The sequence below is a fragment of the Chiroxiphia lanceolata genome, chromosome 14 (genome assembly GCF_009829145.1).
Source record: "Chiroxiphia lanceolata isolate bChiLan1 chromosome 14, bChiLan1.pri, whole genome shotgun sequence".
Lineage (NCBI taxonomy): Eukaryota > Metazoa > Chordata > Aves > Passeriformes > Pipridae > Chiroxiphia > Chiroxiphia lanceolata.
In genome coordinates this window covers 12,859,431-12,885,924 of record NC_045650.1, presented here as the reverse complement: position 1 = coordinate 12,885,924, position 26,494 = coordinate 12,859,431, and the positions used below count along the sequence as shown (strand labels likewise).

The 26,494-nt window shown below is 39.3% G+C and overlaps 1 protein-coding gene across 1 annotated transcript in view; it reads left to right on the top strand.

Annotated features, from left to right (window-relative positions):
* Positions 1-26,494, top strand: part of TENM1 (teneurin transmembrane protein 1) — a 761,012-nt gene that overhangs the window by 442,504 nt on the left and 292,014 nt on the right. The window contains 1 exon segment of the mRNA XM_032701921.1: positions 8,523-8,729. The gene's annotated coding sequence lies outside the window, so the exon portion shown is untranslated.

Genomic DNA, 26,494 nt, shown 5'->3' with positions numbered 1-26,494 from the left:
TCATTACTCTGCTACTTCATATCTTTTAGAACAGTAGGTTTATGTCTATAGGGATTTCAAGAGTCAAAACTGACAGTACATATTTAACTATCATAACCACCCAGCAATTACGTTTAGCTTCTTCATTCTCATCTAACTAGCCTTGCAATCTAGGAACTTCTGTGCATATTGGGATTTCTGTAGAAGTTAGCATAAATGAAATAGAGTTTTAAATTTCCCTAGGCTCGATCGAGACATTAAGAATATAAATGTAAATTAGCAGAGAAGAGCTAGCAGGCTTGAATACTAACATTTTCATCATATTACTTTTAGTTAAAAATGTACTATGGGATGGGGGATCCAGCCTTCTGCAACTGGTACCCTCAAACTGCATTAATAATTATGAGAATATTTTTGTAATTTTTGTAATTATGTGCTAGAACACTGTCAGAGTCAGATACCTTCCAATTACAGATTATTACTGTCTGTCTGATAAATAATAGCTGTCTAATTCCATTCTGTCCTAAAGACTGTCTCAAAAAAGATTCTTTTCTGCTTAAGAAAACAGTTGAACATAGAACAAAAGTGGCCACAATATTCTACTTATTCCACCTTTTACTGGCAAGACAAATCTTGCAAATTCATTGCGTTTTCCTGACATTTTTGTAGCCACATGCAGTATTTACTTGCACTACAATGTGTTTTCTGTGATCACGGGTGTCCACACTCTTTGCTTTAGTTGACTCTCTATCCCCATCATCACTGTCAGTATGTTCTGATGGTAAGCAAGTGAAAATAAGATAAATAGTGAGAATATTAACTTTGTACACGTGCTATTACTAGCTTCGAACTATTGGCATGCCTAGTAGCAAAGTGTGAATTCTAGTCATAAAACTGAGATTTGTGTAGTTAAGGAACTCCTCCTTCTAAAGGTTTTCACAGTGATTAAACTTTCGCTATTGTTATGACAAGTTCTTTACCTACTCAGTGTCACTGATTTTCAATATAAGCTGGTAGAAATGACCCTAACTAGAAGACAGTAATGGGCTGGAAGAACAATAATGATGTAAACTCTACTTTTCGAAATTTAGGTGGAGTGCTGAAAAAATGTTTGCATTTTCTGTGGCTATTCAGTACTATTATCTCGTTGGAAGAATGGGTTGAATCAATTAAAAGGAATAGGTTGTTATAAATAGAGTGACTGTGAGTGTTTTATATGAAAGTATTTTTATCCTGTTTTCTTTCGGTGTAATGAAAAACATGATCGATCATAGAAGTATAAAATAAGCTGGAGGGGATCTCAAGAAATTTTTGGTCTAAACCCCACTTGGAGCCTGGACCTTTCAAGTTTAAATATTCCCAACTCATAAGCTATCTAGGCAACCTGTTCTAATATTTCCATGGGGAAAACTTTTCTCCTAATATCTGAGTTGGTATTTCCCATGTTCAAGTGTGTGCCTGTTGCCTTTTTTCCTCAAACTTGCCAAGCGTACGCTCTGCCTATTGTTCAGGTTGTTAGTAGAGGCATTACATGTTCTTCTCATGTGAATGTGCAATAAATAAGAAGATAAAGAATCTGACAGATATCTGCGTGGATGAATGGATGATATCTGTGTGCTCCTGTTTTTCCAAAAGGCACTGTATAAATCGACAATATTTTAAAAGATTAAAAACTTTTAATTCTTCTCAATGAATCTTGAAGAAAGAGGATTTCAGTATATACAAATTTTCCTGAACACCTACATGATAATAATGTAATTCTCAAAAACATTTGTCCAAACTATGGTGTCCTAAGTTACAGTCTCAAAAAAACCCACATTAAAAAGTTTCACAGTATAGTATTGACCTGAAGTTTTAATGGGAGACATTTGATAGATTTTGATAACACATATAGAGCTAGAAGAAATATGGACTTCCACTGTAAGAATTTGAAATTCTCTCTCTTTGCTCCAGCGTAAGTGATACTAAAGGATGAAGATCTCTGACAATCTTCTACACTAACTTACATAATTTTCAATAAGTATTACAGAAATTTGCTAATAGATCATGTCCTAAGTTGTAGGTTCTTAGGTTTGTTTAGGTTTGTTTGGGTTGAGTTTCTGGTTTGATTTTGTTTGTTGTTTTGTTTTAGATCCCACATTTTTTTAGCACAGCATCCTGTTTTATGTTCCTATCAATTTTCTGACAGTTTCAATTTCAGTTCTGAAGACAGTTCAGTGTCTTCCTATCAAATGAATTTTGGGTACAGGTTTTGAAGTCACTAGAGAACGGTAACAAATTAGTCCTGCAAGACACTTGATTACCTTTGTTATAGGGCAATTAGAATACTAGCTTAGGTCATAAATTTTATTGCAGTTTCTTACTAAACTGAAGGTGAACAAGAAAATTCAAGGCATCACAATTTTCAGTGAGATGCCTCTTAAAAACCATTTGGTTTAAAAGCATTTGACATAATTTAAAAGACATTTTTTTTGCAACCTTGCCTCCTAGGAAGCACTTGGGAGACTAAGTAAAATTTGAATGTTTATGTTTTAAAGCACTTTTAATGCAAGAAGTCTGTGTATAATTATCTCTAATTAGTCATCTCTTCCACTGAGATTTATACTAAGCATTTAGTTTTTCTCTACAGTAGCTATTTCCCAGGTTTCTTTAATAACTAGGACTGTCTGACAAGCTGATCTCAGGATCAGATTTCAAACTCCTCTTATTCCATTCTACCTGTTGCTTTAGGACATTTCTTAATGAGGCCAGAGTTACTTTCATGTCTAATTAAGCTGAAGAGATTAAGATATTTAGGTCTTGGTTTTGTATACTTTCCTAAGGGAAAAGCAAATACATAAGCAACAGAGATCAGCAAAAATACAAGAAAGAAGAAAAGCACCAAGAACACAGGGGAGTATTATGTAATATAAGGGAACAGGAAAAGGGAGAAGCAGGCTGAGTAGATTATTCTTCATAAAGTATGTTCATTTGCAAGTGCCTCAAAAAATATTGCACTGCATTCTGAGTCAAAATTTCTTCCTAACGCAATAATTACATATTTATCAGATGAACCTGAAAGAGAAATATGGAAGAAAGGAATTTATGTCTATACAGTGTATTTGGAAAAAAGATTCTTATTATGATTTCCTTCTTATGCAATAAATTAAACTGTAGGCTAACCATGAGATTGATGAAACAATGGATCCAAAATACTCTGTCAAACATGCCTTTGTTTTTTATATTCCTTATCTTCTTCAGTGTCAGCTTGCATTGCAATGAGAAGTTTATTATTTCATTTAGGAAAGAAATGATCCCTGCTATTTGGAAGTTTAATCTCTCTTCAAAAGTGCTTTGCCTTAGTTCCACTCTAATGGGCAAGTTGATAGACTGAAACCTCTTTTAGCATGCATTCATATTCCGGAATAAACATTTTCATTGAATATTTTTCAACAATTTTTTTTAATAGTAATCTTTCTTACTAAAAGGTTTCTTTAATCTTCTAGCCTAGGTACACCTTTCTGAAGTACCCAAGAACTTCCCTCTAAGAGCAGGAAAGCATTTAAACTAATCTTTTCAACCTCCAGCTCTTTTCAATTACCCAGGAGTATACTTATTTATACATTTTGCAAGTTTCTTCCACGTGAGTTTGGGTGAGTTTCTTCATTTTTTTCCTAAGAACTGAAAATATATGGATGCTCTTAAGGCTTTTTTCCTTTTCAGTCATGACCTAGAATCCATTTTTATTTGGGGTTCACACCAAAATAGTAAAGAATATATTTCTCTATAGCAGTTGGAAATTGATTTTTTTTTCAGTTTATCAAACCAGAAAACAAGCGTTTAATTTTAAACGACATGTTTAATCTTAATATATAGTATTTCTTGTAATTAATTTAAGGCAAATGAAATATCTGGTACACCAGCTACACATCAGCTACCACCACCCAAGTGAGGCTTGCTGGGGAAGTGGTGAATCAGCAGTGGTGCCAGGAGCATCAGCACCACCTTGTGTTCATGAGATAGGAAAATCAGTCAGAAACACCCCTCTCCAGCCATGGAAACTGCAGTGCTTCCCTGTTCTCCCCATGGCATATTAACGAAGGGACCATATTTGATGCATATTTTTCGGTGCTGTAATTTTAGAATAATCGATATATGCAGGTAGATGGGAAAGTACCAGGAAACTTGCTTGCATTTTTGGTCGATGTGTTAGACAGCAGTCACAGCACACGAACAGCCCAACTTTTGCTAGGTTTTTGGGTAGGCATCTTGGAACAAGACAGTTTAGAGGTGAATTTTGAAAGAAGATTTGCAGTTATTTAGAGGAGTTCTTTCTGGATGTGAGACATGACAGTGTAAAAACCACTGTTTTCTTTGAAAATGGAAAAAGGGAGCAAAGGAGATCAGTGCCATGCAGTGATGGAGAGCCTTGAGATAGAGTCAGGATCATGTTTGGATTACTTTTTCATAGCCTGCAAACATGCTACGAGGCAGTGTTGTTTCCCTTGTTCTTTTGCATGGTAGAAACTGTTCTGTAAACAAATCTATTTCTGGTATATTTTTCACCAAGTTGACTATGAAAATACATCAGTTTTCATTTCTTTTTCAAAATATCGACTTGTCTTTAGCCTTTTGGTCCTGGGAGTACAGTTTCTGGAAAAAGAGATGCCATCAGAAATTAAAATTACTTCTCTTTCAGCTCTACTACACAATGCACAGTTTCTGGTAAAAAGTCTGGGGCAAAACCTGCTCTTGCCAGGAACTGGTAATAATATAGGAGTGCAATTTCATATCCAGTTTTCTATATCCAGGTGTATTTAGCCTAGCTTCACGAAATGCAGCTTCTCTCTCTGAGTGGGAAATAGGACAGCAACTTTTCCTACTTCCTGGCCCCTTCTTTTTTGTCCAGAAAGTAAAAATTTCCGACTGGTGTTTCATAGCTCCCTTTCACCTTCCTAAACTTTTACAAATTTGAATAGACTCAGACCAAGGGCAAGACTGTGCCTGTGTGTCACGTGTGTGGAATGTATCAATTGTCTTTTCAGTAGGAACATAACTAGAAAAATATATAATGACATAATATACTCATAAGTGTTATAAAAACTTATCCTGATTCTCCTTTACATTTCAGTTGGTGTAATGATCTGTGCATCATCACAGAGAATTTACATCGGGTACCTTTAGACTTCTGTTTTGATCATGTTTTGCATCCACCCCTCATATTGCACCTCCATCAGACTGATGCAAGGTATCATTTTAAAAAATGGCAACATTCCAAAAACACTGTGTAAACTCTGAATGATGGATCAGTCTCATTAGTTTTATCATGTGTAAACCTGAGTTTTTAAAAAAAATTCAATCTTTTGGAGTACAGTTGGAATCCCATGTTGATATACACAAGAGGTCTTGCTCAACAGTGTCCTTTTGGAGTCTGACAATTTCTTAAATGTCCTTATAATTTATCCCATCTGACACAAACCATTCTACGATTCTATGAAGTCAGAGCTCACATTTCAAGCAAACTACATTAGAAAGCATAGTCAGCACTGGGATTGGACTGATTTCTTGCCTCTACTAAAGCAGTAAACTAGGAAAATTCTCCAAAATTTCAGAGAGGTTTTAAAGGACTTCATCTGATTCAAAGAATAAGAGGAAAAAAGAGAAATTTTCAGCATCATTCTTGGAAGCATGGCTTACAGAACTCTGATGAGTGTGCTGATATCCTACCCTAGGTGAGTTGAAAAGATCCTATTCAGCAGTGAGACCAGCAGCTGTGTCTCAGGTCTCAGCAGAGATTGTTGCAATGCAGGCAATGATCTCTATTCCCACAGGAGGCATGAGAATAATTTAAAAACAGTGCTTCAGCATAACTCAGTTACCAGTTAAAGACAATGACTCACTCAGGAGGCTCTTCTGAACCTGAGGAAGCCAAAAGGTGTCAAACGAGTCCTTAACATCAGTGCTGCAATGACGAGTATTGCAACTGTGCACTTGAGATACCATTCTTTGCTACTTACAAGAGAAAATCTTCAGTGCAGGGAGCTGCAATACTATATAAACCTACATGTGTAAGAGAATTCCACTTGAAATCAGCGTATCTAGTAATATTTTACCTGTTGCTTCCTTCTAAACTAGTTTAGCAGGCTTGGCTGAGATATCTGAGGGTCAGAACTCTGTTTGCTAAATGCACTTTTGATATTTGGTACATTTAGGTTTGATGTGCTTAAGGGCTCTTGTTTCCAGTTATAAATATACTAGTTCTGATTCTTGGAAAACTCTATATCTGTATCTGTTCCTTCCACTGGAGCAGTTCTTCTTACAAAAATACTCTCATTATCCAACGGGTCTCATGTCTGATTGAGCTCTGCTCCTAGTTCTTTTAGAGCTTGCATATAACACACCTGAAGTTCCACACCTCACACATCTTTCTCATGGAATAATATGTAGTATCTGCCCATTACTCCAAGCAGACCTTCTAAGCTTCCCTAACTCCAATTCACTAGGGAGCATATCTGGAATAACCATCTATACCAGACACTCCACTTGACGTCTGCCAACAATTTACCACTGCTGAGTTTATCCACTTTGGTTCATTTATTTCAGCAGTTGCTGAAGAGACACAGGTAGGATTGAATGCCCACCTCCACTGGTCATCTCTTTATGCCTCTCTTTGATGAGGCTACCATAATTTTATGACTACTATATGTTAATGGCTACAACAGGCAATTCCATAGTATTCCAAACAGCAGAATTAATAACAATGTGTAATCTTTGCCTGCTAACAGCAGGGTAATATTTACTTGACTTTGGTACTATCATAAAACCCAGAATCTAGACTGGTTGGTTATCTTGGTTTGTGTTTCCATGAGTAACATATCGACTTAATTCTCCATCTTTTTCTTTCTTTGGTTTTGAGTTATTTCCATGTTCAATCTGTGATATGTAATTTTTGTTCTAATAAAAAGCAAATGTTAAAGTCTATCCAGATAGAGAAGAACCAAGACAACTGTGTATCCTGGAAAGAAAAATTTATTTTTTACTTTAGGCTCAGAATAATTCATGACTGATCTATACTGCTGAAGAATTATTCCACCTACCAGGGCACAGAAATTTGAGACAAACTTTTGACAGAAGACTGTTTTGGCTTAAAATAATTAATTTTTAGAAACAGTTAATGATGAAGTTTGTTGAATGGCTTCAAGATTCATGAGACATAGTTTGGTTTGTTTGGGCCTCTCTAGGCTTCCTATGAAAGTAATGTATAACCAATAGCTCATGACTTTTGCTGCATAGCATGGAGTTACTCCAAGGAAGGCAGAATGGATTTCCTAAAGGACTCTGTATCTACCTTTGGATCTTTACAGCTGTGCTTTCTTTAGGGAGAGGTAGATTTAGATTTCCAGGATATTGATGAAAGACGATTTCATGCCAAAGAACTAGACCAACATCTTCATTGTAAAATTGAGTCTTAAGAAATTCGTAGACTAAATGGAACTAAATACCTAAGGTCTAGAAAGGAAGATACAAAGCCAGTGCTCTGGCACTCATGGAAGCAGCAGATTTGAAAACTGTATCATCTTTTTGGTTCCTTATCCTTCTTCCAATCTTCCCACCCCCCCCCCTTTTTTTTGTTTTTAAAGAGGCTGACTTTGGAACTACTAAAACCTCCCAGTGTTTTCAGAATTGTGTTGCAGTCTGTGTAAACTGGGGACACACTTCCCTTGCTTCATACTTTTACAGATGCTAAAATACATGTTTTGGAAAAGAAGTTGTATTTTGGGCCAGTTCCTGTATCCCCTTTGCAATGCTGTTCAGTAAGGAATTTTCTTTTTTCCTTTGCTCCCTACAAACTGATCCCATTGTTGGGAAGTAATTTTAAATATCAAAACCTTATCTGTGTTTCTACCTGAAGAACCAAGAAAAAAATTACTCAATAAGATTTTTTGGGTGGGGCATATGGATTTTATTTCTGCTAGAGCTCAGGGCAGGGATGCCTCAAAGAACAAATGACAGAAAAGTTATGTATAGCAGCTGTATATTAGAATAACAGATGGCATTACCTAATTTATTATTTTTTATTTATGCACTGCAAGATATTATATAGGCATCTTCAAGATGTCATTTTCTCAAATACTTTTGTAAACAGCACAAACTAACTGTCTAAAGGAAATATGTCCTGGGGCACGGTACAGAGTAAAAAAAAAAAAAAAAAAAGACTCCACTTTAGGTGGTCTATGCAGAAACTTATAAAGAAATAACAGCAATAGAGAATTACACTTTCTTTCCCCAGTGTTTTCCTGTGGCTGAGTGCACAAGCTAAATAATGTAAATAACCGCAGTGATTTTAAGGAATTGATAGATACGTGTATGCAGTACGCATGTGAACAGAAACCAGGATGGAGACAGCCTGATGAGCCAGGTCCAGCCTCAGGAGCACACCTTTGCCAGCTCCTTGGACTCTTCAGCACAAAAAAAAATCTTTACAAATAACTGCAGATGCAGAATTAGATGTTATGGAAAGAGCAGGTGGTAATCACCTTTATGCCTTTGTATGTCTGCTTCAGGATACACAGTGTATAGATCATGAAAATATAGAGATCATCGCCAGCAGATGAAGTTCCCCTCCATCAAGACCCAGGACTGGTAACGGCGGCCACAGGAGACCCCCACCTTAATAAGCTCAGATCGTGAAAGCTGTTGAAGCACCTTCTACAAACCAACATCTCTCTCCCAAGCCTTGATTCCACTATCAGCATCTCCGCTTCAGCAAGGTAAATTATTTAGAAGGAGGTGTTCTGCGCTCCTTCCCAACGCAGAGCGCCGCTTTTTTTCCTCCCTTTCCCCCCTCTCCCCCGGGGCGGGCGGCGGGGCAGGGGCAGCTCCTCTCCCTCGGGCGGGCGCAGCCGCCTCACCTTCCCGTGGACTTGCCGAACTCTGCCCAAAGCTTCCACCGCGGGCGGCTCAGCCCCTGCCGCCCGCCCGCTCCCTCCCGCCCTGCCCACCTCCACCCTCGGGGCAGGGGCAGCCCGGCCACCCCAGCGCCCCCGCATCCCGCGCCCCCTCATCCCGCTCCCTCTCAGCCCTCGCCCCTCCGCTCGGTGCGAGGCGACTCGAGGCGCGGCGGCGGGCAAGGCGCCTGCGCGGCTCTCCCGGGCATGCTCATTAACGGCGGAGGAGCCGAAAAGGGGGAAAAAAAAAAAAAAAAAAGAGGAGAAAAAAAAAAAATTCCCACCCTGCGAGCGAGCGGCGCCGCTGACACTACAGCCGCCGGAGAGCAGCGGCGGCGGCAGCAGCGCCGGGGCTGCGCCGAGCCCGGCCCCGCGTCCCCCTCGCCCTCGGCTCCGCACCGCCCGCCGCCCGGGGCTGCGGGTCGAGCCGCGGCTGCAGGAGCCGGCGCGTCCCCCCGGCGGGGCGGAGGGGCCGGGGCGGGCTGCGGGGGAGCCGCCGGCAGCGGGGATGTGGATTTATATCGGCCCGCGCCGCAGCCGCCGGGGAGCGGGGCGCGGACGCCGCACCCGCACCTAAAGGTGATGGGCGAAGCCGTCGGCGGGGCTGAGCCGGGGCGCTGCTGAAAGTTCAGCCGGTGGCCGCGCTCGGTAAGTTTGCCGGGGAGGCGGGAGCGGCGCCGCGGGCGCCCGAACTTCGCTTTCCGCGGGGTGCGGCGAGGGGCGCGCCCGGGGGTGCCGTGCCCCGCCGGAGCGGGAGCCGCCGGACGCTCCCGGAGGGTTTTTTGTGGCTGACACTGGGTGTGTACGTGCGGCTCCGTGTGCGCTGTGCGGGCGGAGGGTGCCGGCGGGCGGCTGCCTGGCTGCGGGGCGGTGCGTGCGGGCACCGTGCGGGCACCGTGCGGGCACCGTGCGGGCTGGCGGTGCTACCGCGGGTGCGGGGAGCTGGAGCCGGAGCCGGAGCTGTCGCCGTCGCCCAGCGGCGATGCCTTGTGCGGAGCCGCGCTCGGGGCTGAGGCACCGGCCCCCCGGCTCGCCCATAGGGGGTCTCGTTCGCCCGCGGTTGCGGCGCGCCGGGCGCGGTGGGTCGGCGCTGGGTCGGCGCGGAGCGGCGCCCTGCCCGCCCTGCCCGCCCTGCCGGCCGCGCTGCCATCGCCGCGCTGCCATCGACGCGGGCGGCAGCTGCTCCCCGTGCCCGCTGCCGGGTCGGAGCGGGGCGGCGGGGGCCGAGTGCGCGGCTCTCCGCGGGGCGCGGCTCTCGGCGGGGAAAGGCGGGGCGCTGCCGGGGGCCGCCCCGGCGCCGCGCTGGGCTCGGGCTCCGGCTCCGCGCTGGCGCTGCGGGAGCGCCGGGGCCGCTCACGTGAAAAGCCGCATCCCCGGAGCGCGCAGGGGTGAGGTGGCTCTGCCGGGGCAGCGGCACCGCGCTCGCTCCCCACGGGAGGATGTTGCTGACCGCTCCTCAGGCGCAATCTGTTAAACGGGTGTTTAGTGTGTTCTCCTTCCACTGGTTGTGCGATGTATAATCTCTACCTTTAGTCAAGGCGTGTGTACATACAGTCGTAACGCTGCTGTGCTGCTTCCAGCTGTTTTTGCCCTAAAATGCCTTACAGCTGTAGCTCGTGACTGACGCTTTAAGCTTGATGCATGCTTAGACTGGCTATGGATATGATTGTGGCACACAATGAGGTCCCTGCTTCTGTACTAACTGTGTGATCTTACCGTGTTGAATGTCAACACGTTTACCTTTAGCAGATCTGGGGTTTGTATGTTCTAATTCTGAAATCAGCGGCAAGAACTCCCTCCCTCTCTCTTTATTTGGCTTAAATACATGCTGCCTTTTGAGGCTGTATAATAACTATCTTAGTGATAGTCATTCATTGATTGTGTTCACAATATCCAGAGGTTGTAGATACCCATCTTGATTGTGCTGATGCTTCTCTGATAATTAACGAGTAAGATACACTGTACTATGGAAATAAATACCAACTGTCCGTGTGGTGGGGCAAGCATCCCAAACATCCACCGTGTCTCTAAATGGTTTTGCAGTAACAAAACCTCACTGCTCCTAATGCCTGTATTTCAGCTGTTAATTGTGGAGCTTAACGTAGAGCAATTTGATGTTTGAAATATGGAATTCCTGGTGTTGTAAAGAACGCTTTGTGAATCACAAATAGCAAGATAAACTGTAGTAAGGGAAGAGCTATACATCAGAAGGTGAGACAGCCCAATAGCTTTCCTTCTTTCTTGTCCATAGTTTCTTTTCAAAGCTTATTTTATACATGACTTACAATGCTACGGGCTAACTTCAAAATACTTCTTCTCAAATTAAATGCAGTCTTCTTAATAAACTGATTGCTGTTTCCTCTGAGAATACCATATTTTGATGATATAAAATCACCAGAAGTTTTTAATGTAGTTTTAATACAACTGTGTGTTTTGGGGATTTGGGCTTGTTTTAAGAACTCAAATCTCTGCTTGGAGATTTAGGAACCTTTATGGGGGTCACCCCTTTTTTTGGTTACATCACAGTTTTGTTTCAAGGAGTGATTAGAAGTTTTCTGAATAACACATTTCTGATAGGTTTTTTCCTCTGAATGTCTGATCTTTAAAAGAAACAAAACAAACAAACAAAAAAACCCCACAGAAAACTGAATTTCATATACTTAAGTAAAAATCCTTTCTTTCAAAGAGAAAAGTTCCTTCTGGTTGCCAAATTTTAAATATTTGAATGACACATATAAATAGCAAAAGAGAAAATTGTAAATTACTACTCTTAACTTTTCAAGTAGTCAGATGTGAACATAAATGAACATATTGTATTGATGGCTTATGTGTAAAAAAGCGATTGACATGTATTCAGAGTTCTATAAAAGCAGTGTCATTTCAGAAAAGCTGTAACAAAGATCTATTATTACTCATTTGAAGTGGCATCGTAATTTAAAATGGTAGTTTTTCAAAATTAAGAAATCACCTGGTTGCTCACACACGTGCCAGTAGTCACGTATGAAGGTATGCAACGTTTTTGCTCTGCAGGAATGAGTTAGGAATAGGTAAATGTTTACTTTCTTCTCTTCATTGGGATAGGAAATTCTGAGGATTGGTGTTGATGTTAATTGGAGCAGGCAGGACATTATTTCAATATGATTCATGAGGTCTAAATGGTATGCATTTAATTTTTAAATGATCTTAATCTGAAAAATGTTACAAAGAATAACGCCGCCGCTTAATTTATCATTATTTCAGGGCTTTGATTGTAGGAAAACAGTCCTCTCCATTTGGCTAGGAGTATTTTTTGTTCCCATTTTACAGACTGAGAGAACAATGTGTCCTCTCATTGCTTCAGTTACAATGACTGGCCGTATCTCGTAATGACTTTAGTGAGACTAGAGTTTAAAATGTTTTAGAGACCAGGTATAAATTGGTGATGGAGCTATGTCTGAAATTCAGGAGTTTCTGATTTCTGGTCTGGTACTTGGTCTTCTAGATGTGTCCGTTGATTATGTTTCACAGTTTCATCACAACCGAGTTAATGTTCAACACCGCAGAAGTGTAAAAATGTCAAGTCAAAGAGAGCTCAGTTGCAGTGGCTACATATTGCTACTCCCTGACGTTCTGCCTCAGTGTCACTGTGTAGGCAGTCGTTTTACCATATATGTAGGGTGAAATAAAGCTGAAAATACTCAGTGCTCAGTGTTCTCTCTCTTAAACAGACCCTAAAAGGTCTTAAGAACACATTATGTTATGACTATCCTTTATGACTTATAGAAATTATACATTGAAAACAAGAATCTAAATAGGTTTTGCTAACAAGAGACTGTCTTTTCTAAAACCTCTCAGTAAAATATTAAAGAAATCCAGAAACTTAACTCTACAAAAACTTAGTAAATATGCAATGGAGTAGTCAATACTGAGAAAACATCAGTTTCTTTCCTACTGTATTTACGGTTTTAACAGAATATTTCTGAAACCTGATTAAAAGATACTTACTCTACTTCTTTCTTTGTGTTTTTTTAATACTATTTCTCTACTGCAGATTTTAACTTCAGTATGTTGAGTATATTTTTAAAAATAAGTATTCCTTCTTTAAGTCTTTTGCACTGAACTGTTTTATTTGAATATCTATATTTAAAATACAAACCCCATATGTATAAGATATTAATCTCCTTGTCTGAAGCTACTGTGTAAGGCTGTAGTTGTATTGTTTTCTACTTACCAGTACAGAATTCTCATTTCTGAGTTATAGAAAACAAGCAGTGTATGACTGCAGGCTTTGAGCAACCTATCTAATTGTTACTCCCATGGCAGAAGAGTTGGAACTAGGAGATCTTTAAGGTCCCTTCCAACCCAAACCATTCTATCATTCTATGAAAAGATCACTTCTAGTTGGATGTGTTGTCTTTAAGTATATTAAAATTATTCTACTGAATTGGTCTTGGCACTGGCTTGTTGCTTTGGAAGCCTTCACTCAGCAATGCTTGCTGTAGCCTTAATGAGCAATTAAGCACCCTTCCAGTTCAGAGTTAAATAAGCAGTACTACTTGTTCCACATCATGGATGTGTGTTTTCTGGTTTGCCTGTAAGCTGTTGGCATCTTTGCTGGTTTTGGCAGTTTGTTTCCCTTTATGCAGACAGATGTTTGCTAAGAGTTATGAGGGGGGTTTGAGATATAAAGTACTGCATTTTTACAGTGTGTTTGTAAATCATTACATCTCTGTACATAATGCTGGGGGTGCAGAGGAGTGTGTTCTGTAACAATGCATCTTTTAAAGAAACATCTTCTACAGGAGAGATCTCTTGGGACATAAGTGGTCATTAATGAAATACTGGCTTGCAGTGTGTGCATGTAGTGTGTTTGCCTCATGTACCAGAGAGTTTTGTGTTGGATCATATTAGCTACAGAAACTTAGTGAGAATAGAGAAATTTAAGGGTAAAGATTCTTAGATGGCATATGTGAAAGTGACTGCATTGACTTTGTTTTGATTATTGTATCAATAACTTGACCGTTCCTTTTAAGGGTCCTGCAATTAAATAATACCATTACTATTTTTTTTACCTGATAAATCAGGGTGTTAATTCATGTAAACTGAACTTTTTGTTTACCTAATAGAAGAACTTTGCAAGTTCCAGTCATTTCCATGGTAATGGGTGATGGACTGTTGTACTTGATAGAGAATCCAAACCTGGGAGATGGTTGATTGTCCTCCACTGTATTTCCTCTTACCAGTGTTCAGATCCTATGGAAATAGGTTCCAAAAGATGGTAGCATCCAACAGCAGACTGGGGAGTTGAGATGAGGCTTCCATGTACTGATTGGAGGAAATGAGACTTTCGTGCTCCATTTTTGTAGTATAAGAAAGATTGATGGGGGTGGTGTTGCTCATCTGAAACAACACAGATATCTTTCTTTTGAAAACAAGCAAGTAGACTATTTTTCTCATAACACATTTTTGTCCCAGAAGACACTTTCATATGTGGTGTGATTTAGCTGTGCAGCTCATTTTGTTTCTGGGTACATTTCTTATACAAGGCATTAACCAACAGGGAGGTGTCACTGGGAAAGAAATTAATGCAGAATAAGCATTGCTCATTGTGGGCTTCCTGATGGTCTGGATACAAGCCTTCCTTCTTGTTCCTCTAGGCTATCCTCAGCAGGAGTAACTATTATTCCTGATATACAACTTTACTCTTTTAAATTTTGTCTTTCACATGTGTACCACTAACCATGAACCTTTTTGACCTCTCAAGACCATAGTGCTTTCCTATAGGCAGGTTCTTCTAGTGCCCCTGTTTCTTGCTCTGAACTACTGCTGTGTTTTTCTGACTTTTTTCTCTGCCCAATTCACCATTTTTCCTGTTCCATTCAGATTCCTCTTTTTTTTTTCTTTTGCACAGCTCTGAGCCCTTCTGTTCACCATATTTGAGAACCATACTTAGGGGTTTTATTCTTTCATAACCACTTCATGTTGTTTATAAACCATAACAACTAAATATCCCTCACCTTCTCAACCTCTGGATTATAGATGCACTTAGGAGCTGACTCGAATTTCTTTTCATTTTCCTCAGTTTCTTCCTCAGCTCTTTCCTCAGAGCTCCCAATTAATCCAAAATTTTGTGTACTTTTCTGAGGAGCTCTGTATCATCATGTTGATCCATGTTTAGAGAAATCCAGCTCATTGAAACCCACCCAGTTCTGCTCTCAGCTGCTTTTTCACATCTTTGATCTTACCCATCACCAGCCTCCCCTTGTGGTCTCTCCCAGAGGTAAACCTTTCTCCACCATCTCTTTGTCCATGTTTTTATCCAGATCTGAATGTGGGAAGGAAATACAACCATTATTGCATTTTTTAATGAGGAAGTTCCATATAACAGGTTCTTCACATTAGGTCAGTGTTGAATTCAGAACTCTGTGGCTTTAAGAGCTTTAGTTTATTTCCCTTTCACTCTTCTTATTAGTGCTTCAGCTGCTACCAGCAAATTCTATCCCACCTCTGTAAAATACAAATCATTATCTTTGATGTAGAGCCCACGCTCTGCCCTCAGCTCGTAAAATAGCATTTAAGTGCATATCTTAATATATTTTGTGTTTGTTTGTATTATTAAGTGCTTTTAAGTGACAGAGATCTGTTTATATACATAATGACTCATGTTCCTGCTTTTTCTGCTTCTTTCTTCTCCTTATGATATACACAGTTATTTACAAAAGAAATTCCCTGTAGTCAGTGTTTGCACCTAGATCTTTCCTAGACCAGGATGAGATGGATTTTTCAGCATGTAGGCTTTTTACTTTTATCAGCAGAGATGTCCTGTTTTATTTTTACAAAATAGAATTTTGATCACTGAAGTTTTTTAGGTTCCTACATGGCAACTGCCTTTGGTACAGCACATCTAGATTTTTTTTTTCTATGAGTTGTTGTATAACATGCTTCTTGAATTTGTCCCAATAACTTAGTGTCCACAAATGGTGTTCCTTATCTGCACCATGCACTGTCCTGCATGTTTGCTGGAACATGAGAGCTCACCTCTATTTCATTGTGAATATGGCATTATAGTGCTTGGAGCTCTGTCAACCCATTAGCAGTACTGTGGATTCCCATAAATTCTATACCTTTCAATAAATCAAAGTCACCATGGAATAAATGCTTTTAAAGAGTACAAGAGTAAATCTTAGTAGTAAGCAACTATTTTTATTGTTTAAAAAATCAGAAGATGCAGCATGTGAAAATGAGTGTGGGGACTTTTACCAGTCGCTGCTGTTTGAACCTTACAGTACTGTTTTGAGAATTAATGCTCTGTTGGTGCTTATTAAGGTGATTGGAAATGGACCAGTTTCTCATAGATGTAAAGAGGTATCTCTCCACTGATGTGGCATATATATGTATATCAATATTAGCCATGCTTATCATCATCATCATGGCTGGGCTTCGCGAACAAAGATTTGGGAAGGGCTTTACCCACGTTTGTCACAAGCACACTGGTGGCTAAAAAGACCAATACGAGATAGACACGTCCAGTTTCAAAAGGCACAGCAGAAAGACTCCTTAGGTGGAATATTCTGCAAGGCACAATTCTTTCTGCTTTGTCTTTTCTCCTAAAGAGAGATCCTGTGTGCTTTCTCAAAGGCATCAGCAGTGTTATAGATGGTGTGTCTCCAGACCTCCAGATTGGAGGCCAGAGTAGACCAGTTATGTTGATCAGTATGGCCAAGGCTGAGATGTTGTTTCAGGGAGTCCTTGTATCTCCTCTTCGGGTCTCCTCTCTTGCAGCAGCTGGTGGCAAGTTCACCATAAAGCAAAATCTTAGGGAGGCAGTGGTCCTTCATCCTTGAGATGTGTCCTGCCCAACGCAGCCATGCTTCTACCTACATGGAAATATGCCACTGATTTCATCACTGAAGGCATACCAAGTGATTCACCTGAGGGTTTGGTCCTGATTTGCTTGCCTAACTAGCAGTTTGTTTAGGGAATGAGAGAGAAGGGACATGTCTTTCATGTTCAGCCTGGAGAAGAGGAGACCGAGGGAAGACCTTACTGTGATCTGCAGCTTCCTGACGAAGGGAGGCAGAGGGGGAGGTGCTGATCTCTTCTCTCTGGTGACCAGCGACAGGACCCAAGGGAGCAGCAGGAAGCTGTGTCAGGGGAGGGTTAGGTTGGCTATTACCAAAAGGTTCTTCACTAAGAGTGTGGTTGGGCACTGGAACAGGCTCCCCAGGGAAGTGGTCACAGCACCAAGTCTGCCAGAGTTTGAGAAGCATTTGGATATTCTATGATTCTGTGATTTCTGTGATCTGAACTCCTGTAAATGTGGATGGATAGCCATCATTTCTATGACGTGCCATGCAATTTTACTGTGTAACTAAAGCAGTTTCTTATCTCTGCAGACACTGCAGGGAGAAGTTAATATGAATGTATTGGACTATAATTTAACTGTGCAACCTTTAAATGTTTCATTAGCGCACTTTATTTAAAGATGTGTTGTCTTTAGCAATGTTAGGTTAAATTAGCTGCTTAGATTAAGAGATTTAAGTCTGTAAACCACAATAATTTTATGGTCAGCAGCTTTAGCCGTCACCACAAGATATACCAATTGTTTTAACTTCAACAGACTTAAGTTGTCAATTGATAAGTAGTCAATAGTGGGAAGAAATTGCATCTTCATGTTGCTCATATTCAGTTCCTAATATTTTTGTAGTTAATTATGAGTTACAAAATTGAATTTTGGAACCACAAAGCATACATAAGCTGTACTGAACTGGTCTGAGCAATTCATACAAAGCTTTCCAGAGTAGCAGCTACAGACCATGAGAAATTGTTTTCTATGTTGACGTTGCCATTCCCAACTCAGACCTGTAATGTACAGAAGAGATTACTATAAATTACTGTGTTGCTATTTTAAAAATTCATTGAGATAATATATCAATGAGGTCAGTGCTATTAGCAATTGTGTTATATTGAGTTTTTTGCTTAGCAAAATTTTGCTTAGCAAATTGCTTTTTTGAGAGTAAGCATGGAAGCTTCAGAGCTTTTTGGTTCTGTGTTGTTGGGGGTTTTTTTTGTTGTGTGGTTTTTTTTTAAATAAAAAAGTAGTAGAATGAAGTAGGACTTATCTTATGCTCTCAACTCTAGATAAGAGAAATAACTGTTCAGTCCATATGGTGAAACTAGAGAAAGATAATGGAATTTTCTCTTTTTTTTCCTTGCTTGTTTTTGTTTTATGTGCTTTGTTACTGATGTTTTCTCTGTAGAATGCAAATATGGTCCATATTTAAAGACATCGTGGAGAGAGACAGGTGGATTTGACGTTTTACGTCCAATACTGTCTTAGAATTGTGAATGGAACCAAAACCAAGAATGCTGTGAAACTTATTTAGTGAGCAAATTGCTAAGAAATTGGGACAGAGAAACAATACATTGGCTGATTAAAAAATGAAAAAAATTCTAAAGAACTTTTTTAAAATTCTCATAGCCCACTTCTAAAGAAGTAACAGTGTTTTGATGTCAATAAAGAATTAAGCAAATTGCCAGATTCTGTCCCTCAATTTGCCAGCTTACTAACTTACTTTTTATGGTTTCTTTTCCAAGGGTACAGCGTAGTACTAATTGGCTGGGCTTTTACATGTGCATGAAGTTATTCCCTAGTACAGCTGTAGCAGGTTTTAGTAACTATGATAGAATTTTCAGTGGTGTCTTCCTTCTTCAAAAGGAATATCCAACATGTTGTATCTTACTATTGTTCTGCTTTCCATGACTCAAACAATTAACTAAGAAAGAGACGTAAATGTGCAAAGTGTAAGTTGGTCTGTGTGAATGGAATAAGGGGGAAATTATTTTAAATGGTACTTCTGTTAGAGGGAAAGTAAGATTTTGATGCTGCTTAAGTAAAAAGGAGATATGAGTTATATTCTTATCTTGGCACTTTTATAAGCCTGTTCTTGAGACTCTTCTGTTGCATTTCATGATGAGCAGATTATGCTTAAATGAGCAGATTTCAATCCTCATCCATCTTTGCCTATGGTTGAAACCACATGAATATTAATTCCTCTCAAAAAAAATCTTTACTGGTAGGCTTAACATTCAGTTCATGTAGATGAAGCTAAAGTCTGCCATTGCCATCTAACTTCAGAAAAACTGTATCTTTTTTATTTGTTGATGCTTAAGTGGGTTTTGTTTATTTTCTTGAAAGCCCTCATGCATCTTGAAATTTGATATAACATGGAAGTCTTTGTGTATAAATTATAGCTGCAGCTAGCATTATGCAACACAGTAATGTCACTGGTATTTAGATTTGACAGGAGAAGTAATTTAGATGCTTCTCTGTTTTTTTCAAATAGCTGGTAGATGTTACCTGTTCAGTTAATTCACTATATTAAATGCCATTGGTTTTACCTTAATGTACCTTTAATAAATTTAAAAGCCTGTTTGAGCAACAAAAAAGCACCAGAAATATAACTTTAGTGGAAATTGAAATATTAATATCAGTGATACAGGGTTAATTGAATGTCAGGAAAAAAATACCATCCAGAGGATGAGAATGCTAACTCCTCTGCTTGTACCTTCTACATTGAGAGTAATTTCAAGATGTTTTAAAAGTTGAAATGAATCCTAAAATGATGGGGGAAAATGCATCCTACAACTGCAGTTTGTAACTTAACTGTTGGTGTTATATTTGAACACAAAAATCTGAAAGTCTTTCTTGAATAATAATGAAATGAGGCATAAAAATTAATCTCCGTAAAAAATCCCTGAGGGGAAAAAGAGACTTTGTGAAGAGCATTCTGGTGTGCAAGGAGATGAGGTCTTTCTCATCTTCCTGTTGCTGAGTAGTCTTTATTTACTTATATGGAGTAAGTTTTGGTATTTTTCCATATTTTCTTGAGCCAAGGATGTTTGATTATCCCTGCACATGAGTTGAGTGTCCTTGTTTCCAGTCTAGCTGGATTCTGATTGTGTGTCACTATACAGCTGGTATTTGCAAAGTTTCTCTGTTAAAGTTCCAGTTAGACTGAAAAAAAGGGAAGTTTTTTCCTTTTGTGTATTCAGAAACAGTTCACTTATTGACAGCACTAAAGCTTTGTCTGTTCTGTGGCTTGATATTGAAGGTTCTGTATTATAAAACTCATCTCTTTTCCACTTTCTCTTGAACTGAAGGAAAGTCAGAAATTAATGTAACAGATTCATCAGCTGGGAATGAGGATGGGATTTATTTTGGAGAATTGAGATATTGAAGCCTTACATATTCTCTGTTCTGAATATGGAACTTATTTACATGTTGGATTTCTAGATTTCTTTTGGTTGGGTATTGAATGAAGCAGCTTCTGGAGTCCCATTACATGTTTGCCGTGTAACCCTTTGTGCTTTCAGGTTTATAACTGTAGAAATGGGAGATGTATAGAAATTGAGTGATACTGGTGGTCATCTTGCAGATATATATCCACAGCTATTACACTAAATGTAGACCATATGCTCAAGTTAATAAAAATAATCAAGGTCCAAGAATTAAATAAAGTTATGTTTATCTCATAATTCTGAGAAGATGAATGCTAAACCATAGATGTCTATGTTGCTGATTTAAAAACTTAAGTTTTCAGTGTGCAGAACTTTTCACAGACATATGATTATATTGTATTTTATCATTGCTTACTAGCAATGTGCTATAAATCATCAAGCCAACACAAGTAGGGCCCTGGAAGTGTTCATCTCTCCAGTCCTGTTCTTAATGAGTAACCTTTGACATTTCAGTAAAAATAATCATGTTGGATGCTAAATGTACTGTCTCTGTTGTTATCAGATGGAGACAAGTTAAGTTCTCATGTTTAAAAGAAATTACTCAAGGTCAAATCCAGGAATGACACGAGAAATGTGTGTTTCCTGCTGCTCCTCCACATGTGCTTGTGTTTGTAGATAAGTAAAGGATATGAAATCTTTCTAGGGTACCAATTCTTAAAGAACATACAAAGAGAAGCTCTGAGCAAGTGTTTGCAAGCTTTTATTTCATCATAACAGTTGTGGTCAATGTGCAAGATGTTTACAGGACGAGCTGATGTCTGAGGACAGGGATGAAGAACTCAGCTGTGTCAGTCAGCTTCATTAGAGCTTGAAAATTTTGAACCATTTTTGCACAACTGATGTGGCATTGATACAATGACAAAGTGATAGTGTATGAAGTATAAACAGTTCTAGCACGATGTGATGGTGGACTTCACACCAGAACATGAGAAGCAGCAGTAAATAAAACCATGAGACTTCATATTTTAGTAATGTTTTACTCTATTGATTGGAAATACAGCATAAAGAAGAGTCACACGTTTTAGGCTAGCAGATCTTTTTCTTTGTTCATCATCTTGCTGATCGATGGTCTGATTTTAAAAATAATAAAATATGTCATCTGCTTGCAATAGATTGCTTTAAATAGTGTGTTCAGCTTTTTTGTTTTGCTTTGCCTTTTTAACAGTGGGGATTACCACACCTAAGGGATAAATGTAGAGCTGCAAATGAAATCACAAATGCAATGTAAATGCATCAAAATATTTTGCAAGCATAAGCACTGTATCAAAATATTTTATTGGAAGAATATTAGGATCTGGCATGTACTCCTAAATAAAATAAAGCTATCAAGAGCCCAATATTTTGTATGAAAGGGTATGGTTATAGTATCAGGGTACCCCTAGAAGTTGTTTTTCTTTCTGAATCAAATTGAATGTTAAAAAAACCCAAAAAATCTAGATAATTTAGCAGTATTATATATCAGCACTTTTCTACATGTGAAAAGGAATATGATGCTTTTTGGAGTAGACCTAACTCTAAAAAATAACCCCAACTACCTGCATCCTCAAAAGGAAAAACCTCAACCAAGTATCACTCCTCTATTGCATGTTATAATACAGTATAAAAAAATCTACTGCCACTGTTTCTCCTAAGAATTTTTAAGGGAAGTAAGAGATGGGAGTGAAAATCATGGAATGAAATCAAAGGGAAGCTACTCTTCCTGGGGTGTTACTGGTTGGTGTCTCTCCGCAGAGACCGCTACCTATTTCTTTTAATGTGATAGCGTGATACCGGAGAAAAGCTGAGGGTTCAAGGTTTCAGGTTGTGCATCGTTTAGGGAAGATCTGGGAAGAAAGGATAGGTGAGAAATAAATTGGAAGGGAAGGAAACCAGCTGCATTTGTTGGCCAGAACAAAACTGAATATGCTCAAGGCAACTTGCAAAGGGTGCAGAAGGAAGAGGAGAGGTGAGGTGGAGCAGGAGGTTGTAGCTGTGTGACTGGAGCAGTAATAAAAGGCCACGGGGGTTTTGCTGAGGTGTTCCAGGTAGGCTGCAGCAGGAAGGCACATGCTGCCTGCTTCCTGATGTCACTTGTTAGCAAAGTGCTTTTGGCAGATCTGAACAATTCCAAATTTGCCTTGACTGATGTAATCAAACACTGAACTTCTTGTTTAAATATTTGTAGTGACACGTACATGCTCTCCCACTAGCTCTGAGCTTGCGTTAGATTGCAGCGTGGTCCTGTATAATTAACTTCTTGTATATTTTCTGTTTATGTGAAATCTCTTGGGAAGATTCATGGCAACAGGGTCAGGAAAAACCTTAACTTGACAGCTTTTCTGGAACTAACTTTGAATCATGATATCCATTGATAAATCAATGGTGAGTCACTCCAGCTTGAAGTTGTGCCTGTCTGTTCTCTTCTTTAGATGGTTTTCCTTTGTCTTGGATTTTCCACTTGCATTTTTCCACAAATTTTTGTAGGTTTTCAACAAACTGTTTTGTTCTGAGAAGTGCTAGGAAACTTGAGGACAAAAGGGAAGGGGTGTGTGGGGGGGGTGTTTCTTCTTTTGTTCACTGGAACATCATTAGTGGATGTGTGTGTGTAAGTATTTTTAGAAAAACTCCTCCTAATAACTTTAGACCTGGGAGGTAGTTGGGAAAGTAATTCCAGTTTTCTAGTGGAAAGGAAAGCAATCTACTTGGGCTAAAAAGAGGGGGCATTGATGTGTGCACATAAGCTGTGTACTCTGGGGTTCAGGTTGCCTTTTATAGAACAAGGCTTGAGATTTCCTGAGTCTCTCTGTTGTGTCCCATTAGAGTTAAAAGTATAAAGGGATGCTGGACATCTCAATGACCTGAAGCTGTGTCAGCAGAGGTTTAGGTTGGATACTAGGAAAAAGTTCTTCACTCAGAAGGTGATTGGGCACTGGAACAGGCTCCTCAGGGAAGGGTCACAGCACCAAGCCTGACAGTTCAAGTACTTGGACAATGCTCTCAGGCACATGGTGGGATTCTTGGGGTGTCCTGTTCAGGGCCAGGAGTTGGACTTGTATGATCATTGTGGGTCCTTTCCAACTTGGAATATTCTGTGATTCTATGATCCATCCTCCCCTTAACCATTGAGATTGCTGTGATTTTTAAGGGGAAGCTGTGTTTTGGTGTGTGCAGGGGTTTTCTTTGTTTTAAATGCTGTGACCCGCTCCCCAGATTTTTTGTGAAGATCTTAAGAGAGCTGAAGGACAGCAGATCTGTTACCAACTTTCTGCATTATTGCTTGGAACATGAGTTCATGACTTAATGATAATGGTCCTCAGAAAAAATGTGTTAATGAAAATCTGACGAGTGACGAAATTTGAAATACATTAGAAGTGGAAATGAGGGATTTTTCAAATAAAGCCACACTCGAGTAAATATGTTTATCTACTATAAACTGATATGCAGAAACTACTTAAATACTAATTTCCTACACTGAGGATGAGTGAGATCAATTCAAGGCTATTATACCCTGAATTTGCAGACAGTTCATTGTAATTAAGAAATAAACCTCAAAGTTGTTCTTTCGATTTTTCTCTGATGCCTTGCCTGGGGGTCAAAAATGTGTTCTTGATGCCTGCTGTCTATAGGCATTAAAAGACTTAAATAGCATTTTGCTTATTAAGAGAAGTTGTTTGCATTTGTGCAAAATTCCCCTCCGAAGCTGGTGTTCCAGCATAAAATGGCTGTGGGATTACAAGGCTGTTAATAGATGAGAAAATGACTATATGTACCGTGAAGGTGATTATGACCACAGGAAACTTGCATTAAAATTGCTTTAGGTCATAATTTCATTATATGGAAACTTTTAGAAGGTTATTTTCTTCAGCTGTTAACAAAACTTGTCTTTTGTTGTGATTTCAGCTCCTAGGGACAAAAACTTAAGTATGGTATCTGCTTTGTCTGCAGAATAAAACAGGAGCTCTTCCCCTGATAGTTATCCTGGGAGCTGAGCATCTTGTTACATTTGAGTAAGAATGCATAGTTCATTCCTGATGGGAAAACAAACTGTCTCTACCATAGCAATTCAAATAGAGTTCTCTGCTAAGTAGTGCTTATTAAAAAACATAATCATTTACAGGAATTATTATTTTAGCCCTTTTAAATGTTTTGATGCGTTTCCTTACACTGGATGAGATTTGTATGTTAAGGGCAGAAAAGGACACTGTTTCAGAAAGATGATATTTCTGGGGAAGCATACAGCTGAAATTGGACAGTAGATGAGCTGTAGAGGCCTAAGGGACGATGATAACAGAATTAGTAGAAACAAACATTTGTTATTTCCCGCTTGCTGAAATAACTCCTCTGTTTTTGGGGAATATGTAGATGATACTCCCTGAAGTGTAATTCGTTGTGTCCAATTTCTGAGCATTCCCAGATTATATCCAAATTCACTTTTACCCTTCCAGCATACCTAGTTAATGGGGGAAATAAAGCAGCACTGTTTTATCTGCCTCTGCTGCTTGGTCTTAGAAGTCTGTGGGAGAAGTTCCACTTACCCCTGAAGATGCATTACCCTCTCTCCAGTGCAGGACTGTTCTTCCCTCTTGGTGTCTGTTCCTCCTATCCTGTTGTTCCCTCCCTTCACACACTCACCAGTGATGTTTGGGAAGATCCCTTAAGTCCTCTTAGTTGGATAGCTGGCATCAGCAGAATAAAATAGCTCTAAATAGAGAGTCATGGGTTATACAATGATAAGGTGAATGACTGAGATTTAAAGCCCCTTTTCTGAATGAATTTTGAAGGTAAGGTTTATCTGCAGAGTTCTTGAGGCAATGGACTTTTGGGCTATTATTCTTATGTATAAGAATGTTGATATATTTTTCAGTTTTGGATAAGAGGAAAAAATAAGTATTTGAAGCCTTCAGCTATGGAGCGGTAACTTGTCTGGGAGGTAAACTAAGAAACAGCCCTTAATTTCTGCAGGCCTTATTATCACATTTGTTTATTATGTGATGTGGAACATACTGCAGCTCACAGCTAACGCATTCCTTTAATTGTTTTTTAAAAAAATTAATTAACTATCTTTAGAATTATGCAAGAGAAAAACTGTGTTGTGTTTTGAGGGTCACTAACACAATTTGCACGATTTTACTTCAGCACCTATTATTTTTTGTGCTATGCAGAAAATACTTTCTACTTCTTCAGCAGAGGGAGTATCCAACAGGAAATGCTGGTTGCATACCTGTGCCATCCTCAACAGAATCTGTTGGTTTTTCACAGCTTACTATTTTTACTGTTTATGAAATCATTCATGTAGTTAATTTTAAAAAACTTAAATGCTAGCTGCTTTGTTTTATGCATTGATGGGATTTGCAGTTCTGAGATTTGCCCCACTACCTCTGCCTACTGTTTGTTAGAAATACGCCATTATTTGTGATTTGTCTCATCTGGCACTCCTATTAGTATTTACAAATCTTATAGGTGGGATTCCCTTTTCCTTGCTACTTACTAGAGAGCCAGGTTGCTTTCTTAACAGTAATATTATGTCTTTCCATCTGTGGCAACTTTGCTTTGATAAGCTCAGTGTTCTTTATAAATGCTAATGAGTTGTTCAGTGTTCAGCATTTGAATTTGTTGCCAGTCAAATTGTCATGTGCAAGTTACTTATGGAAGGCCTAAGACACCAAGAAGTCAATGGGAATCAGGCACCTGTGGGCCTTAGAAATCAATTATTTTAAATGCCTTATTTATTTCAGAGAGTCTTCAAACATACTCTGTGACTAAAAAGATAGGAGTTAACTTTCCTATTGATAGAAAGGTTTCACAGTGGAAAACCAGTGAAGTCTGTAAAACTTCTCTCTTGTTCTTTCTCATGTATAAAGAAGTATCTATTTCAGTATTCAAACAGCATATCCACAGACACTGAATATACTGCTATTAAATAGTGAAAATTAGTGATCATAAAGTGAAACTGTGTGTACTTCAGTACACTTAACGTGAGTCATATAGGTGGCATTGGTACTGAATTGAGTGCAGTATTACTGTGAAATGATTGATATGTTACTTTTATAACAACATAACAGCTGAAGTGATTTTTCAGCATCATTTGGAAATGGATAGAGACTTTATTTTCGGTTGTCATAATATTCCACTTTAAAATAAATGTACAACCCAACAATGATAAATGCAATTCATACTCTCTTTTGAAAGCTTGGCATTATTTTTGTATTGCGTGTGCTCTAAGCTCTGTCATAAAACTGAAGTTTTACTTGCTTTATACTTGGCCTTTTAATTTGGGTAATCTTTTGTGTTGAGCAGTACAGTTTGGTGGCTCCTAGGAATACTGGCTA